This window comes from Oncorhynchus gorbuscha, linkage group LG23 (genome assembly GCF_021184085.1).
Source record: "Oncorhynchus gorbuscha isolate QuinsamMale2020 ecotype Even-year linkage group LG23, OgorEven_v1.0, whole genome shotgun sequence".
Lineage (NCBI taxonomy): Eukaryota > Metazoa > Chordata > Actinopteri > Salmoniformes > Salmonidae > Oncorhynchus > Oncorhynchus gorbuscha.
The window spans coordinates 55,227,299-55,245,359 of NC_060195.1; the positions used below are offsets into that span (position 1 = coordinate 55,227,299).

An 18,061-nucleotide genomic window follows, 5' to 3' on the forward strand; every position below is an offset into this window, starting at 1 on the left:
CCTCTCTCTGTCTCTCTGTTTCTCTCTGTCTCTCTGTTCTCTCTGTCTCTCTGTTTTCTCTCTGTCTCTCTGTTTTCTCTCTGCCTCTGTCTCTGTTCTCTCTGCCTCTCTCTGTCTCTCTGTGTTTTCTCTTCTCTCTGCCTCTCTCTGTCTCTCTGTTCTCTCTGCCTCTCTCTGTCTCTCTGTTTTCTCTCTGCCTCTCTCTGTCTCTCTGTGTTCTCTCTGTCTCTCTGTCTCTCTGTTTTCTCTCTGTCTCTCTGTTTTCTGCCTCTCTCTGTTTTCTCTCTGTCTCTCTGTTTTCTCTCTGTCTCTCTGTTCTCTCTGCCTCTTTCTGTCTCTGTTTTCTCTCTGCCTCTCTCTGCCGCTCTGTTTTCTCTCGGCCTCTCTGTCTCTCTCTCACACACTCTCTCTCTCACTCTCACTCACTCGCTCGCTCTCTCTCTCTCACTCTCTTTCTCTCTCTCAATTCAATTCAATTCAATTACATTTGCTTTATTGGCATGACGCAACAATGTACATATTGCCAAAGCTTACTTTGGAGATTTACAATATGAACAAAATTAAAATTAAAATAATCAATATTGTCATCGGGACAACAGTAACAACAATAATCAAGGGTCAAAATAACCATACATTGAACAATAACAATGGCATAGAGGACATATGCAGGTTGGTTGGTCTGCTCTCTGAGTCCTCCCCCAACAGGATGGGTAGTCTAAGGGTTTCAAATTTGTGGAAATGACACTCTCTAATTGTTTTATATTTTTTACATTTTGTCAGGAAATGCATCTCCGTCTCGGGTTCTGCTGTGGTGCAATGGGTAAGCAGCCTTTCCTCTACAGGGGACCAGGTTTTCCTGTGTCTACCCTTCCCAATGGCAATGCTGTGCGCACTGAGCCTGTACTTTGTCCAGGATTTTGTTGTTGTTGTTTATTTACCCCCTTTTCTCCCCAATTTTGTGGTATTCGTGGTATTCAATTGGTAGTTACAGTCTTGTCTCATTGCGAAGGTCGAGAGCCGTGCGTCCTCTGAAAAACAACCCAACCAAGCCACACTGCTTTTTGACACAATGCCCACTTAACCCGGGAGCCAGGCGCATCAATGTGTCGGAGGAAACACAATACCCCTGGTGACCATGTCAGAGTGTGGGACAAGTACTTCCCTGCCGGCCTAACCCTCCGCTAACCGGGACAACGCTTGGCCAATTGTGCACCGCCCCATGGGTCTCCCAGTCGCGGCCGGCTGCGACAGATCCTGGAACCCAGAATCTCTAGTGGCACAGCTAGCACTGTGATGCAGTGCATGAGACCACTGCGCCACTCTTTCTAAGGTTTCCATCAGTAACCATGGTCAAATAGTTTGCCAAGGCGTACTGCTGATTTAAGGCCAGATAGCACTGCATTTTGCTTTGTGCTTCCCAATAAGTGATGTAGTTTTGTTTTGACTGTGTTGTAATTTGGTTTATTCTCTCTCTCTCTCTCTCTCTCTCTCTCTCTCTCTCTCTCTCTCTCTCTCTCTCTCTCTCTCTCTCTCTCTCTCTCTCTCTCTCTCATTGTTCAGGCAGCAGCAAGAGAGTAGGCAGTTGTTCTGTGCTAATGCTTAAACCATGTATTGTTAATTGAAGTCTTGAAAGGAGTTCTTTCCAATGGGCTGTGTTCCTTCACGTCACCCACTGCAAAAGTAGCACACTACATAGGGAATTGGTTGCCATTTGGGATGCAGAAGAAAGAAGCCAACCCAGGAACTTGGGTAGCAGAGAGAGTGCATTCATAAATAATGCAGAAATGATCTTTAATTAAAAGTTCTCCCCGTGTGATCCCAGCTCAAGTAGAGCATATTTCCTTCCTTCCTTCCTTCCTTCCTTCCTTCCTTCCTTCCTTCCTTCCTTCCTTCCTTCCTTCCTTCCTTCCTTCCTTCCCTCCTTTCTTCCTTTGTCTCCTTTCTTCCTTTCTCTCCCTCCTTCCCCCCTCCTTCCTCCCTATTCCCTCCTTCTCTCCCTCCTTCCTCCCTCTTCCCTCCTTCCTCCCTCCTTCCCTCCTTTCTATCCCTCCTTCAAATGGCGTGGGTGGGTAATTCAAGGAGAGAGGTTTCATGTAGGTTGGGAACATCGAGGTTGGGAACAACAAATACTCTTTGTCTTTATCAATGAACAGTTAGGACTGTTTCCCTGAACACAGATTAAGCCTTGTCCTGGACTAAAAAAACACTTTCAGTGGAGATTCTCCATTGAGTTTGCTTTCAGTGGAGATTCTCCATTGAGTTTGCAGGACTAGGCCTAATCTGTAACCAGGAAACTGCACCTTTGCTTGTCTTTCTATTAATACGTCTTTTCAAAAAGTGCTGGAAATCATGGTGCACGTTTTTTTATTGTTTGACATGGAGTCATCACTTGTTTCAATGAATCATGGCCACATCTACTTTTCCAAACTCAACCTGCGCGTCAGATCGCATATTTTTCCATTGGCACCTTTGGGTAGCAAATGTTTTCTTCCGTTTTGATAGAGGCCTCGAGACTTTGTTGGTGTCTGCAGAAGCCATTGGCTTTTAAAGTGCAAAACACACAATGCATGTTGTATTCATGACCAAGACCGGATATATTTGAAGCACGGTGGATGTACAAATTGTAAGCAAACTTGATCACTGCAGCCAACAAACACACACAGCCCATCCCCACCTCCTCTTCCAGTTTTAGTCACGTCAATTGCCTTTTACTGTACAGACCGTTCATCAAACACTCAATTGAATCCAGCCTGTCTAAACCTCCTCACCATTGTCACATATGGTTTTTACTCTCCGCCAAATCTTGATCTGCTATGAAAAAGCCAATGTTCCATCATGGCTTACAAATGAGTTTTGTGCCATCGGCCAGAGAGCGAGGCTACTGTTCAGATATAGGCTGTGTACCAAATGGCACCCGTAGTGTTTATAGACACTGTCTGCAGTCGCTGCTTCAGCCTCATGCTCTAACTCGGACTGAATTAGACAGGCTTAATGCCAGAGAGCACTGGATTTGGGGAGGCTTTTCACACTGTTGCAGATCTAGAACAATGCAAAGCGAATGAACAAAATAATGAATAATCTTCTTTCTGAGAGTTTGGAAAGGGTATTTCAATGAGAATAAAATGGGCCGGCTTAATGAATTATTATTCAAGATCAGAAATACTTCCGTTGGGCTATTCTGTAACTTAATAGTATAATGAAGCAAGTGAATATCCTTGTTTTGTTTTTTTCTCAATACAAGCAAAATAAAGTATTGTTGGCTTGTGAGTCATTTGTTGGTCTGAGACTAGGCTAGTTTAGAGACCAGCTGGTGGACCATGGTACCCAAGCCAAATTGAATTATTCTAAAATGTAGACAGCCATAAGATCAATAGCAATTAAATGCCTATTACAATTCACTTTATTCAGGTTGATTAACAATTAGAATACTGCAGGAACGTGTACAGGGTTGAGTCGAGTTTAATGTGATGATGGATGAACTTGATAGTTACTTCAAAATAAAGAATAGAACCCAAAGCACATTAGTCCACGCATACTTTTTGTATTGGTGGAAAGAATTGAACCCATGATCCTGGCATTGCAAGTGCTATGCTCTACCAACATAGCCACACAGGTGTAGGATCTGAAGTTGACTTACACTGAGTACAGTATGCCAACATTAGGAACGCCTTCCCAATATTGAGTTGCATGCCCGCCGTACCCTGTTTCAAGGCACTTCAATATTTTGTCTTGCCCATTCACACTCTGAATGGCACACAAACACAATCTATGTCTCAATGCTTAAAAATACTTCTTTAACCTGTCTCCTGACCTTCAGCTACACTGATTGAAGTGGATTTAACACGTGACATCAATAAGGGATAGCATAGCTTTCACCAGAGAGAGAGAGAGAGAGAGAGAGAGAGAGAGAGAGAGAGAGAGAGAGAGAGAGAGAGAGAGAGAGAGAGAGAGAGACCAGCTGCAACATTACTGTCAGCCAACAGTCCAGCTCGGATACATTATTGTCAACCACTCACTACGACTTAATCATGAGGAAAGCATGGGATCATTTTCAGCACAATTAAAATAAATATTTGATGATTATAACCTGAAGCATCATAATTTAATGGACGGTCTCTTGAATTGTGATGACGAATGTGTCTATTCACTGTAACATAATAACACAAAAAGCATTGAGTCGTATTGAGAATAATTCAAAATAAATGATGTGTTGATTATTTAATTGCGTTGTCTGATGTGTCCTTGGCTGTGGAAGACATTTCAGGAAGACGGGGGAGGCAGCATCTGCCTGTCTGTCTTTTGTAATAAACCTACTTCATGGCTGTCAAATCCAGGACATGTTCTGTAATTGTTGACAAATCCGCCTAGCAACTACTATAGTCCAAGCGGGGATTAGTTTTCCACCTGTGATCCAATTACTTATTTGCCCATAGGGTTCTGAGTAAGTCTCACTGGAACTCCTGAGCATAGGCAGTTCCAGGCACGGTTGAACCGAGTTCATGTAATATCAGACTTTTCACATAGTAAACTTACAATTGACACGTTTTAGACACCGAACTATAAAGCTGATGGAACTTACTCAGTGGCACTCAGGCACGCACATGCACACGCGCACCCCCACACACACACACACACACACACACACACACACACACACACACACACACACACACACACACACACACACACACACACACACACACACACACACACACACACACACACACACACACACACACACACACACACACACACACACACACAGACAGAGGTGACTGTTCTATTCTCCACACACAATTTCCACCTTCAAATGAAGACATCATTGGCAGCATCCCCATGGGTTGCACTGCAACCACAGTATTTCTAGATAGATCCAATGACTGACCATTACTGGATGGGAGAGTGTATCTGAGGACACCATGGTCAGCCTCACCTTACGATCCTGTGGCTAGACCTGGATAGAGTAATCAGTAATGCCTGTGAAGGATTGGGACACACACACACACAAAGATTGTGATTTATGCAATCGCCAAATGTCTGAAAAGTCTGTTTAGGCCCAGTTAAATGGTTGCTATTAGCCAGAGGCTAGTTCAATACTTAACTGAACCTCCCAGCCCATGGAGTCTACTATGATTAATCAATCAGAACCCTGTTAAGATGTTTCTGATTGATATTGCATGACTTCCACACTCTCCTGCTAACGTGATGCCTGTTTCCTGATAAGAAAATGTCAATGAGTGAAGATTTGTTAGTCTGAAGAGATAACAAGAAGTGACTAATTCAGAAGCTTCATTTGGCATGAATGGTTTAATGAAACGTGTCCTTTCGAGTCTAGAAGTCACCAGAAAACCTCCGCCTGAATGCATCTTGATGGAAGTAATGTGCTGTACTACTGCTTCCCTCAACATAGGCTCCTGGAGCCTATAAAGAGAGTCTGGTAGAGTTGATGGACGGTCCAAGCTAAGGCCCCCTTCCTGGCACAGCAGAATGGAGATGTTGTATAGGCCAGGTTAGCTCAAGAGGGCAAGGCCTCCCTCCCATCACATGGTTCACATATCTGACACCCATTCAAAAGTAGTTAAGTATCTTTGTCGATATGTCACATATTAAAGAAGCTCATTTCAATAATGGGAGATAAATCATGAAGCATTTGTCTTACTTTATTTCTCCAAGATTGGTTATGAACGCACAAGCCCAGAACAACAACAACAACTACAAAACAGGAACCAGCGTAACGAAGACGCAGGGAGTTAGGAAGCAAGTGCAGTTGGTGAGTTTAATAACAAGAACATGAGGATATAGAAAACAAGAGACGCGTACTGGACATAAAAACAAAACCAATACGGCCTGTAGACTGAGGCCACTGAGGGCCGGTGGTTAGTGGACCGGCGACGTTGAGAGCCGGAGCGGGAGTAGGCGTGACAACCACGTCCAGAGCCATGACTATATATTAAGTATATATTAAGGCTATATATGGCTCTGACCCCCCCCATTGCCCTCTTAGCAGAGGAAGTTGTAACTGCTTGGACAGTGAGCTTTCTCCAGGAGAAGCTGCAGGGTTAGACAGGCGGCACACAGGTGTTAACGTGAGGGATGGAGCCAGCAACACATTACAGATGGGCAGCAGGTGGTGACTGCATCGACCCGAACCAAAACCCATCAAGTCATTCCAAGAAAATGTCCCATGGATCCAACACCCTGTTCATGGCTCGTTCTGGATGTATCCCAATTGGCACTACAATAGTACACTACTTTTGACCAGGGACCATAAGGGGATGAAGGGGCTCTGTTTAAAAGTAGTGCACTATGTAGGGAGTAGGGTGTCATTTGGGAAGCTGCCTCTGTGATCCGTTGTCCCTTACTGATGTGCACTCTGCTGTACATCATAAAAGGACATAAGCCAAGCTATTCTATCCTTCTTTGATGCGTTTGGTTGAATGATTTTTCTCCTACCTTGATCAGCTTCTGTGATCCTAGAGTAATATCCACAAACATACAGAAGACGACTCTCGTGTACAATATCTAACATCAAGATGGCATATTACTGCAGACTCTACATACAATAACACTAAATAGAATGTATCCAACAGCAGAAATATTCAATACTCTCATTAAATATAGAAACAAATACACGCCACGTCGTTAAAAAAAACATTTTTTTTTACACTGTGCGTACAACTCCCAACATGTCCGGCAGCATATCCTTTCCTCTCTTGTTTTATAAGAGGTTTTCTGTGTCAGTGAATTTTCTGCGTCTGTGCCCTCGTCCACACACTAACCTCTGGGGCTCAGCTTAGTCTTGTTTTATGCATGTCCTCTCTCGGCGCGGGCGGGCGCCGAGAGAGGACATGCATAATGCTTTCACAACGGGAGGGAGAAGTGGGGCAGTGCTGCGAGCCAGTTACATGGGGTGTGGAGAGCCATTGGTTGTGGAGAGATGCTGCATGTCAGAGGGAGTGTTGCCCAAAGCAGAGCCTCTGAGTCTGAAGTGAGGGGTGGACATTCTCTGCCTCTCTCTTTCACGGCCTGGATGGCTCGGAGTCAGTCATGGGCCAATCATGGGCCAGTCATGTCCTCACATCATGTCATGCACAGTATGAGAGCACAAGGTTAGAGACAACAACAACCAAAATAACAAGAGAAACACAATGAATTCCCAGAGCTAGACAACTACAGTTACATTGTCCCAGACACATGGAAGACCTAAGAGGTTTCAGAGAGTTGATGAATAAAAAACAGAGAGAGAACCTCAGGAAAAGGGGTATAGGTTGGGCCCTGTGCACCTTGGCTGGCCAAGTTCACATTACCAAGCCATGTGGAAGAGCAGTGTACATTGTGTGTGTGTCACATGAGTTGAATCGGTACTCCATGTTAGCTGGTTGCTATATTTAATTTAACTGACTGTCATCACATACACTAGGCTACTATTATGCGTTAGCTTTAAAGACCAGAACCACTAGGCCTCTACCTTAAAGATCTTCACAGTTGAAGTCTTAAAGATGAATTGTGGGTGATATAACTGGTTTGGTGATGTCATACATGACCAACTATCTGCTCTTTTATTAAAAATTCATTTTATAAATAAAAAGTTGGTTCCCTGTGTGTTCGACTGCAGCAAATAGAGCAGGAATGGTTGAGGTTGTGCTACACAGTATTTGACCAGGTCAGAATGTTCTGGTCAAACGGCGAGATATGAGAAAGCACAGGTTGCGTCACAAAATGGCACCCTATCTCATATGTTGTGCACTACTTTTGAACAGAGCTCTATGGGTTTCCCTAAAGGCTCTGGCCAAAAGTAGTGCACTAAATAGGGAAAATGGTGCCATTTGGGACTCAGACACAGTCTATTACACAGGTCTCTGTGACAACATGTATAAAACATGGGAGTGAGATGGACTCCTACAGGAATAGTATGCAGTATGGGAATGCCTCAAACCTTACCATTAACACATTCACTGTAATAACCGTTGGTGGAAGACGGTGAGGACCAAGATGCAGCGTGGTTAGTGTTCATCATTATTTTAATAAGCTGAACACTAAATACAACAAGGAACAAAAGAAACAACCGAAACAGCTCCGTCAGGTGCAAAACACACTAAACAGAAAATAACTACCCACAAATCTGTTAAGGGAATTTTTATCAATGATGACTAATTATGTATACATTTCAATCAGGACTGACTAATCCGAATACTATTATGTTACTATACATGTACTAATCCAATTACTAAATGTTAATGTATATGTATGAGTTTTCATTCTTGATCCCAGTACTGAAAATAATGTGTGTGTGAACGTGGGCAAAAGTTAGAACAATGACGGTCTGTTCCTTGGTACAAATGAATGAACGATATCTCTGGACTGTCTAGAATGCTTATCTACACTGATTGACCTTGGCTCTAGGCGAGGAGGGAAGGGAAGGCTTGAGAGCTATAGAGCCTTTCTACCAGTGTCAAGAAGAGACGGAACATTTAGAAAACGCTGACGTCATTTGCAGTTTATAACCTGTGGTAAAATGTGTATGAACTCAGTACTCTCTTGAATAAAGGCTGTTACTTGACTTTAAGACCGGGACTCTGTCCATTCCTATAAAATAAGGGTCTTACAAATTATTATGAATTGACAGAGTGTTTAATTTGAATTGGGAATTAAAACAGAGGAATTAAATTCCTTCAACAAAATCATAGTGGGAAAACAGGCTATCTAAGTATGGTTCTCAATCAGAGACAACGATCGACAGCTGCCTCTGATTGAGAACCATACCAGGCCAAACACAGAAATACAAAACCTAGAACAAAAACATAGAATGCCCACCCCAACTCACACCCTGACCCAACTAAAACAGATACATAAAAAAGGAACTAAGGTCAGGACATGACTAAATGGCATATTATGACAGTACCCCCCCCCCCCCCCCCAAAGGTGCGGAGCTTTGGGGGGGGGGGGGTCTGGGTGGGCATCTGTCCGCGGTGGCGGGGGAGGGTCTGGGTGGGCAATAGGGGAGGGTCTGGGTGGGCATCTGTCTGCGGTGGCTGCTCTGGTGCGCGATGTGGACCCCACTCCACCATAGTCTTGGCCCACTTAAGTGGCCCCGAATAGATGGGAGACTCTGGCAGCGCCGGAGTGAAGGGCGGCTCTGGCAGCTCCGGACAGGAGGGAGACTCTGGCAGCTCCGGTCAGGAGGGAGACTCTGGCAGCTCCGGACAGGAGGGAGAACCTGGAGGGAGGAGACGAAGAGACAGCCTGGTCCTCGGAGGAGGCACAGGATAGACCGGGCCGTGGAGGTGCACTAGATGTCTCGAACTAAGGGCCTGCACAACAGGCTGGCTGGATGGGGATTTTACCCAGGCACGTGTGGGGCGCAGGCACAGGACACCCTAGCCCGGCAGATGCGAGGAGCTGGGATGTAGCGCACTGGGCTAAGAATGCGTACTGGGGACACCGTGCGCTCCACCGCATAACACGGTGCCTGACCAGTACGACGCCCGCCACGGTAAGCACGTCTTGGAGAGCTGTAGCGCCGAGCTGGCACAGGACGTGCAGGGCTAGGGAGGCGCACAGGAGGCCTGGTGCGTGGGGCTGGCACAGTCTTCACCAGACGGCTAGCACGCACCTCAGGACGAGTATGGAGAGCTGACTCAGGTGACATCAAACCCCAGACACACTCCGTCGGGTTGATGTCGTGCCTCATGCACCAACACAGCAACTCCCTCATTACTCTCTCCTCCAATCTCCCCATAAACTCCTTCACTGTCTCTGCTTCACTTCTGTCGCTCACCTCCAATTTCGCCCTGACCGGCTCTGGTTCCATCCTTGGCTCCTTATGATAAGCAAGGGGAGTTGGCTCAGGTCTGACTCTGCCACACTCCTCGTGCGCTCCCCCCCAAGACATTTTTGGGACTGCCTCTCGGGCTTCCTTGCCAGCCGTGCCAACTCCTCGTAGAGTTCCCGCTCAGCCTTAGCTGCCTCCAGTTCCTCCTGTGGACGGCGATAATCCCCAGCCTGTGCCCAGGGTCCTTTGCCTTCCAGTATCTCCTCCTGGCCTAGCCAGTCTCCAGACCTGAACCCAATAGAAAATCTTTGGAGGGAGCTGAAAGTCCGTTTTGCCCAGCGACAGCCCCGAAACCTGAAGGATCTGGAGGTCTGTATGGAGGAGTGGGCCAAAATCCCTGCTGCAGTGTGTGCAAACCTGGTCAAGAACTACAGGAAACGTATTATCTCTGTAATTGCAAACAAAGGTTTCTGTACCAAATATTAAGTTCTGCTTTTCTGATGTATCAAATACTTATGTCATGCAATAAAATGCAAATTAATTACTTAAAAATCATACAATGTGATTTTCTGGATTTTTGTTTTAGATTCCGTCTCTCACAGTTGAAGTGTACCTATGATAAACATTACAGACCTCTACATGCTTTGTAAGTTGGAAAACCTGCAAAATTGGCAGTGTATCAAATACTTGTTCTCCGCACTGTATATATATATATATCTCGCTAAACTTGCCCAGATCTTCTTCCCTGGTGTCCTCTCTCTCGTCTCTCTTTCTGTGACACTTCACGCTGTTTTGAGGAAGAGACATCAACGTGAAGACCGTTAGAGTCATTAATAATGAACAAACCAGAAAATCACAGCAACAGTAATAAACATGTACAAAAGGCTAATTTAACTGTTAAGCGCAATTAAAAGCTTTAAAAACGATATCGCATTTCTCTGATGCTTATCTGTCACACCCCGATCTGTTTCACCTGTCTTTCTAATTGTCTCCACCCCCTCCAGGTGTCACCCATCTTGCCCATAATCCCCTGTGTATTTATCCCTGTGTTCTCCGTTTGTCTTTGCCAGTTCGTCCTGACACTGTACCTGCCCGCCTGACCACTCTGTCTGCCACTGACCCTGAGCCTGCGTGCCATCCTGTAACTTTGCCCCACCTCTGGATTATCGACCTCTGCCTGATCTGACCCTGAGCCTGCCTGCCTGCTGTCCTGTACCTTTGCCCCTGTTACTGTAATAAACATTGTTTCTTCGACACGGTCTGCATCTGGGTCTTACCTTGATCCTTGATATTATCGGTGTTCACAAATGTGAAATGAATGAATAAATGAATAGGTATAGCTGTTTTGCTACTTAATTCAGCACCTGCAGCATTTTGACACCACCAATAGGCTTCAACAAATTAGCTATCAGATTGCTTAAGGCAAATAAATACATAAAATATAATTGTTTTTCATGGCAGTGGCAATCATAACATGTTTTGCATAGAGCCGAGGGTAAGTACATGAGCATTTCCATGAACAGTCTGTTTTCCCAGGCTACAGCTCGTCAGGAACCACTCCAAGTTGCCATGTTTGTCCCGCTGCCCCTCAATGATCTTGACATCGATGCTACTGATCCAAACTAACACCCTTAAACAAAAACTCTAGGGCCGATTTGCCAGATACAGATTAAGCCTAATCGTAGACTAAAAAGCACTTTAAATGGCAGAAATCCATTAAATATGCTTCTTGCTAGGCTTACTCTGGGTCTGAGAAACCGTTTCCCAAAACATTGAAAGACAGGAACTCTGATGATAAATGTTGAACGAAGCTGTCATCCACTGAGGCCCACTATGTAAGACCCTCTCAGTTTAGCCTTTTAGATCTTAATGAATAAGACTATATTGACAGAGAAGACCTGATCCTAGATCAGCACACTGTTTTATGTATACGGGCTCAGGTGTTCTGCAGACTCCTCATGGAGGCAACAGAACCTGAGGCCTCCTGTGCATTCCACACTCCACAGTCACCTAGGACAAGAGGTGACTTATGGGCTTAGGTAAGAGCATTGCATGTTATATTAGGTAATCACCGACTGAAGTGGAAGGTACAAGGGTATAGCGCAAACATTACTTTTAGAGGCCGGTTTACACTTTACACTACAGTAATGTTCGAAAAACAAAGTATGAAACCATACAATTAAACAAATCATCAGAAAAATATGGATATGGGGAAAGATTGACGGCTACCCCTATGACAACAGAAGTCATTGCTACTAATGATTTTTCAATGTGTTCCCGAGTCCAGTCAATCATCATAAACCCCATTAGGAGGGGATTTTGAATCCACGTGGTCAACATTCCTCGTCATCTCATTCCCCTGATTAACAGAGTCCTTTATTGAGCATCCCAGGCCTTATTCACAGTCCAACCATTGAAGGGGCCTCTCGTTGACAAATTAGCTAGGCTAAAGACTTCCTAATCACCCTCAGAATGGAGGAATTTCACACTCCTCCCCACTGTGTTATAGATCAGGGATCAACATAATCTGGCTGAAAGCCATTTTACTGTAGACCAGACATACAGAGAACTTCATTAATTCACCACACCGTGATCCAGTATGTTACTGTAGAACCCAGATTCATTCATAGATGAGGGTGTGACTGGAGATGATTTGTGGTGATCATAGCCAAGTTGATTGGGAAATGGTGAGTCAGTAGAGGTCATATTTGACTAGGATCCAACATGTACACTATAGTCAAGACATCATAGATGCGGCTAAAGGGGATCAGTGGCGCAATAAATGACGAGAGAGAATCCAGTAAGAAATACCTAACAGCGATAGTCAGAGGACTTTGACCTTTCTTCCTTATTGTGATCGTGGTCTTTTGTTATGTTGGATATCTACCAAACCTATTTCTATCTGAGTGTATAATAAACCATTTGCCTTTCGTGCTCACTTGCTGTGGCAGCTGCCATTTGTGATTTTGATCATAAGGTCTGGACTTTCCATGGTCAGAGGTGGGGCTGGGGAAACCCTGATGGGCATAAAATCACTCCAAGTTCATGAGGCTCAGAGTCGTCTAGGCAACCCACTCTCCTCATTCAAATACAACGATCACAGTAAGATCAAGGAGGAGCCAAGGCCAGAGTCAGGAGAAAAAGAACACAATTGAAAATCCAGAAATAGCTTTGTATTTTAGAGTAAACAGACCACTGACATGCAGGGGCAGATACCAAGCAGTTTACAAAGCCACTTGGCTCCTTACTGTATGTCTACCGGTGTGACCTTTGACCTGTTGTGTTCCTGTTCATTTTAAAAAGGAAAATGACATGAATATTACATCATTACAGTAGCTTTAGCAACTCTTACCTCCAGGAACTGTTTTATTTAATCATTTGCATCACATTAGAATCCGAAAGGAACCTATAACTGTTGAATAATTTCTTGCATTAAAGAATCCCCTTTAATTTATCTAGGCAGAGCAAGTAATTATGAATTCATTCATATTTAACAGACACATTAACATTCGTATAGCAGCTCTGCATTTCTATATTTGCTAAGCCAAGTAGATACCCAAACTCAAGGCTGTAAGTAATTCCTGTTTCAATATAACTTAGAGTGATGTGCAGCCTGGTGTTCAATGCTCAACCCAAATGATATATCTGTTTTTTCAAACATTATTGTGGAGATAGAATTGGGGTCTATGTTTTATGTAAATCACTCCTCCGAAATAGGAACAGGATAAAAAAAAAGGATAAAGTTGTTATAATTTACGCACAATGCCGTTGGCAATGCTGCATTTCTTGGAGAAACTCAAACATCCCAAATATTGTATGAGTGAATCTATGTATGGTGGTAGATGCAGTATACACCAGAGGCTGGTGGGAGGAGCTATAGGACGGGCTCATTGTAATGGCTGGAATGAACTCTAGGGAGTCAAACACACTGTTTCCATTTGTTTGATGTGTTTGGTACCATTCCATTCCAGCCATTACAATGAGCCTGTCCTCCTATAGCTCCTCCCATAGATTCTGCAGGAAGGGGAACATTTTTGTTGAGATAAGAACAGTGCATTCAAAGAGTGAAGAGAGAGAATGGTTGTCATCTACAGACTAGGCAAACTTTCAGTTTCCAGCAGGTAATTGGCTAAAAATGATTATCAGAACACATCGGATTTTGTATAAACAACATTTTTTTAAATGATGTCATTGTTAACAAAATGATGTAATTCTTAACAAAATTATGTCATTGTTAACATGTGATGAGAATGATCATGTTTATAATTCTGACTAGAATGTTGGATGGTTCTGCTTGACACTTACCTTACGTAGATTGTACAGGTGTGTGTGTGTGTGTGTGTGTGTGTGTGTGTGTGTGTGTGTGTGTGTGTGTGTGTGTGTGTGTGTGTGTGTGTGTGTGTGTGTGTGTGTGTGTGTGTGTGTGTGTGTGTGTGTGTGTGTGTGTGTGTGTGTGTGTGTGTGTGTGTGTGTGTAAAGGGATAGTTAGGGATTTTGGCAATGAAGCCCTTTATCAACTTCTCCAGAGTCAGATGAACTTTGTGTCCAGTATGAAGGAAATTAGAGCGGTAGAACTACCCCTTTAAGGCTAGCTGTTTCCATAGACTTGGAGTAATTGCGCTAATGCTATAGTTGGCAACTTCCTTCAAGTTCATCTGACTCTGAGGAAGTAGATAAAGGACTTCATTGCCCAAATCCCTAACAAAAATAGTGCACTATGTAGAGAATAGTGTGCCATTTGGAACACAAAGTACGTGATTCTGTCCACACTGACCTCTGACTGGGACACCCATGTTGTGGTGAGGTGTTGTAGTGATTATGAGGAATTTGGCAACCCAACCATAGGGGGAAATGGTAAACATAACTTAAAGGCAATTCATTAGCCTACTATAATGACGTTTGCTTGTTTAGAAAGTTCAGATGTGTAGGCCTGAACATACAAGCAAACAATGGTGAGAGGTTATTTCAGCACCACGGACAGCGGCACAATTTGGATCCCTCGATCTAATGTTCAGCTCCAAAGGACGTTGGGCAGCAACCGTAAAGTGCAGTCAGAGGATCCCTGAAGAGAAGCACAGGAAGTATTTACCTTTCACAACTCATTCAGCACAGGCTACATGCCTTGGTGAATTAGAGACTGATTTACACAAAATTTATTGACATCTAGGCTACTTTGTAGGCTAATCTCTGCCTTAAATAGACAGAAATGTCAAATGATTAGACATAGGTTCGGTGCGCAAGCTAGCTCAGTGGGACTGAGGGAATTGAGGGTTTCCTTATTTCCTTATTGCCGTCTCAATAAAGCTGGGCGATGGGCACGGAATGGGCACGGAAGAGAGAACCGCGCGGGACCAAAGTTGGGGAAAGCTGAACTTTATACAAATACTCCGTGATATCGCGTTGCTATTGACCAATCGAAGCTCACTATAGTTCCCTGCCCCTACTGGATTGGCTATTGATACCTAGCACTACTTAGCTTGCTTGCTAGCACCAACATGTTGGCGAAGCAAGCTTGGCTGTCCGTATTTACGTTAGTCTGCCCGAGGCGACCGCATTCATCTATGCCTGGAAACAAAACTCAGAGGGAGATCTCCTGGTCCCTTTGATCATGTCTTATGTGGTCTGTCTTTCTGCATGTGTGTGATAATCCATACTGTACTTAACTGTGACATGTTTTCTCTGCAATGCAGGATAAAATGTGTATAGCGTTGGGCCAGTAACTGAAAGGTTGCTGGTTCGAATCCCCGAGACAAACAGATAAAAAATCTGCCGATGCGCCCTCGAACAGGGCACTTAACCCCAATTGTTCTTCGAAATCGTTCTGTGTAAGAGCGTCTGCTAAATAACTCAAATGTAAATGTGGGTTTCCATATAATTGTTTCTTGAGTTTTGGCTCTGTTGGCTTCTCTATGCTTGTTGAAAATCCCAAATGACTTTTCACTTTGTGTTATTATGCAGTTATTGATAGCTATAGGGCACGGTGTCTCAGCCAGTTTAAGGGCAGATGACCTCCGTTTAACCTTAATGAAATATATATGAAAACACTAACAGTTCAAATAAGATATGTTAATGCTGGGCTACTTTTTCGAAACTTTGCTTAAGCTGAATTCATGTTGCATATCAGGTGTAATGAATTGGCTCATTGTAAAAGCTGAATAGTTGGTTAATAGATTTTTGATACACGTTTCATTACAGGTACCTACATGGGTATAACAGCCAGCCTGGGTGAATATGATCAGCAAAGCAAAACTACAGTATGCCCTACTACACCTGCTACCCTCCTGTCCTTTTCCTCGCGGATGCCAAAACTGGTCCATACTGGCAGCTGGTTAACAGTGATGGAGAGAATGCGGCAATCCATTGGCTGCAGGCTTTGTACATTTCATTTAGTGTAGTCCAATAGCAACTGGAGCTAGAGAGAGGGAGAAAGTGAGAGAGAGAGAGAGAGAGAGAGAGAGAGAGAGAGAGAGAGAGAGAGAGAGAGAGAGAGAGAGAGAGAGAGAGAGAGAGAGAGAGAGAGAGGGGCGCGACAGAACAACCCTGGTCTATCTATCCTTAATCTCTCGTCATTGCTGTCCGATCTCTCCGCGCTTTCTCTCTATTACGGCAATTAGATTCTGCACAATTGACCATGCTACTACAATGACTCACTGAAATGACCGTACAGGCAATGTGTGTCATTAACAAACGGAAAACTACATTTTTCTTTTCTGCATAGAACCTGAAGCGGAGTTTGACTGTTTTTATCTGGACCGCACTATCACGTTGGGATTTTCAGAGGAGCGCACACTGTTGAGATTAATTTTTTTCCTGTGTGGTGGTGTATATTTTATTATCACATCCCTTGAAGTCAGGACTACGAGCTAAATAAATACAGTGGGAATACCGCAAAGGTAAGTATTGTTATTAGCCTACAAATAGTCAGTAAACCCATTTTCTCTTTTACACAGTTTAGTTTTATTTAGACCACCTATAATGTGTTTGTTTTCTGGATGTTTTCTGGCGGCTTTCCAGTTATATGGCTTGTCCGGACTCGCGCTGCAGACATTTTGAGAAGAGCATGCTACCACCGGGAATTCATTCTGTCATTTGCTTAATAAAGTGCGTGGCGCGCAACCAGTTTTTCAGAAATGTGTATGATCATCATTCAATGTAATTATGAAAACAAGCCATGTGTTGAACAAAATCGCCTGGCATTGCAAAGACGATTGATCCATGTTCTACGCACTTTATAGACGTGTTGAGGGGTTTCTTTGCTCAAAGCCAGAATGATCAAATTGGGGTATATTCGCTTGTTATGTAGAGCCATAGCAACATGCGTTTGATTCGATAATGACAAATTGGTTATGGAGACAAACGCGCAAAAACGCATTATAGCCTAAGGGACATGCCATTCATAACCCTAATCGCCTGTGGCCACATTATTTCACACAAGCCATAGGAAAGGGCTATCTGTGTTTGAACAGAGAGCAGCACCCATGATGTCCAGTGCTATTTAATCCCTGCAGACGAGCTCTTGGCAGCACTGTTATGGAGATGCCATAATTAATGCCATTTATGAAAATAGGCTGCTATGAGTGCAACTGTAACCATACACTCACCATCAGTGTTGAGGGGCCAGGTCCACTGTCTGTCTGTCTGTCTGTCTGTCTGTCTGTCTGTCTGTCTGTCTGTCTGTCTGTCTGTCTGTCTGTCTGTCTGTCTGTCTGTCTGTCTGTCTGTCTGTCTGTCTGTCTGTCTGTCTGTCTGTCTGTCTGTCTGTCTGTCTGTCTGTCTGTCTGTCTGTCTGTCTGTCTGTCTGTCTGTCTGTCTGTCTGTCTGTCTGTCTGTCTGTCTGTCTGTCTGTCTGTCTGTCTGTCTGTCTGTCTGTCTGTCTGTCTGTCTGTCTGTCTGTCTGTCTGTCTGTCTGTCTGTCTGTCTGTCTGTCTGTCTGTCTGTCTGTCTGTCTGTCTGTCTGTCTGTCTGTCTGTCTGTCTGTCTGTCTGTCTGTCTGTCTGTCTGTCTGTCTGTCTGTCTGTCTGTCTGTCTGTCTGTCTGTCTGTCTGTCTGTCTGTCTGTCTGTCTGTCTGTCTGTCTGTCTGTCTGTCTGTCTGTCTGTCTGTCTGTCTGTCTGTCTGTCTGTCTGTCTGTCTGTCTGTCTGTCTGTCTGTCTGTCTGTCTGTCTGTCTGTCTGTCTGTCTGTCTGTCTGTCTGTCTGTCTGTCTGTCTGTCATCTAGATTCCATACAATAGCAGACTTTTAGAATGGAAGAAGAGCGTCTTGCAGTGAATGTGTGTTTGACCCACCATT

At 44.1% G+C, this 18,061-nt stretch overlaps 1 protein-coding gene across 2 annotated transcripts in view; it reads left to right on the forward strand.

Moving 5' to 3' along the window:
• Positions 1-16,277: 16,277 nt before the first annotated feature.
• The window catches only part of LOC124011490 (neuroligin-4, X-linked-like), a 74,524-nt gene continuing 72,740 nt past the window's right edge, over positions 16,278-18,061 (forward strand). Inside the window, exon 1 of one of the 2 annotated variants that reach the window (XM_046324920.1) lies at positions 16,278-16,665. The gene's annotated coding sequence lies outside the window, so the exon portion shown is untranslated. The remainder of the gene's footprint in view (positions 16,666-18,061) is intronic. The other variant, XM_046324921.1, reaches the window with a different exon arrangement.